Raw genomic sequence first — 1,654 nt, 5'->3', positions numbered from 1 at the left:
GGAATGAGAGAGAAAGATATAATAAATATATGTATGTATAACATATACGAAAAGAAAGTAGGAAAGAGAGTAAAAGTTGCAATGGGGGGTGTGGGGTGTGTGTGGGGTGGGTACTGATGGAATTAAAATAGGACTTACGTAAGAGCCGTAGTTGCAGGTGGATAATACTTCGAAGCCGTCAAAGTGTTATCGTCATTCTCGATTCCTTCTTTCTTCTTTTTCTTCTTCTTCTTTCCATCTCGTAAAAAGCAACCGCGAGTCATTTTCTTTTTCCCCCATTTTCTTCTCTGTTCTTTTATTTGAATGACGACGAGAGGGAAACAGAGAGATTCAATCCTTTGTTCACGTTTTTTAGGACGATTCTGAAAGAAGAAAATGGAAAAGCGTGCCATTCATTAAAAATGCATCTGCGAATTTATATAATGTATGCAACTATATACGCATTTTTACATATGTTCATCTTTTACATGCTTATACATATGCGTGATATATTTTCTATTTATAATGGTTAAATAGATGTTACTCTTAAAAATGTATCTGCGAATTTATAGAATGTATGCAACTATATATGCATTTTTACATATGTTCATATACGTATGCGTGATATATTTTCTATCTATTATGGTTAAATAGATATTATCTATAGAAAATAATTTACTTATATTATATGTTAACATATATATTTTAACATAATGTATAACATTATAACATATGTATAACACATTATTATGTATATGTAATAACATATGTATGTTAACAATATATATGTATGTTAAAGTTATGGTAAAAAGAATCTGTAGTCGTACATATAATATGATAAAGGTTGGATAAACTGTTATCATTATAATATCATTTAACATATATATATGTTAAAGTTATGGTAAAAAAAATTCTTTAGTCGTACATATAATATGATAAAGTTTGGATAAATTGTTATCATTATAATATCATATAACATATATATATGTTAAAGTTATGGTAAAAAAAAATGTTTAGTCGTATATATAATATGATAAAGTTTGGGTAAATTGTTATCATTATAATAATTCAAAGTAATTGCGGGATCGAGATCGTTTCGAGTAGCAAAACTATGATCGGTAGTAGACGAACAGAGTCGTATAGTCGGTAACTTTGAAAGTTAGGCGAATGCAATACCGTTACGTGCTTCAAAATGCAAGGATCATTTCCGTCACGGCGTTCAACCACATTGTTATATTTCAGGCAACATCCGATATACCGTGCATACTAAACACTACAGACTATACTCGGTGGTATTGAGTGAACAGTAATTCGAAACGTTGTTAAAAAACTTATTATGTCATACTTTTCATCAATATAGAATCATAATTACATTATTCATTTTCATTAGAGATAGCTTTATTAAACAATCATTTAACTTTGATTATAATTTGATTATAATTTGTACTTTTATTCTTTCTTTTAAGGGGTTACATGATTTTACACCGGGAAAAAATAGCATGKTTTCAACAATTTTTTTTTCTATATAAAAAATGGAATTCTTATTCAAACTTTTTATAGCATTTAAGATACATATTTAAAGAAGATTTTCTGAAATTTTGATTGAAAAATATTTTAAACTCAGCCATTGCGACGTCATTTCCGATGACCCTACCGAAAAAAAGTGTTTTCGCGT

The 1,654-nt window shown here is 28.6% G+C and overlaps 1 long non-coding RNA gene across 1 annotated transcript in view; it reads right to left on the bottom strand.

Moving 5' to 3' along the window:
* Positions 1-1,654, bottom strand: part of LOC106791943 — a 99,392-nt gene that overhangs the window by 61,884 nt on the left and 35,854 nt on the right. Inside the window, exon 2 of the long non-coding RNA XR_001382247.1 lies at positions 139-362. This is a non-coding gene — a long non-coding RNA (uncharacterized LOC106791943). The remainder of the gene's footprint in view (positions 1-138; positions 363-1,654) is intronic.

Source organism: Polistes canadensis, unplaced genomic scaffold (assembly GCF_001313835.1).
Source record: "Polistes canadensis isolate GaletaPanama2010 unplaced genomic scaffold, ASM131383v1 scaffold_356, whole genome shotgun sequence".
Classification (NCBI taxonomy): Eukaryota; Metazoa; Arthropoda; class Insecta; order Hymenoptera; family Vespidae; genus Polistes; species Polistes canadensis.
This window is presented reverse-complemented; position numbering and strand designations above follow the sequence as displayed.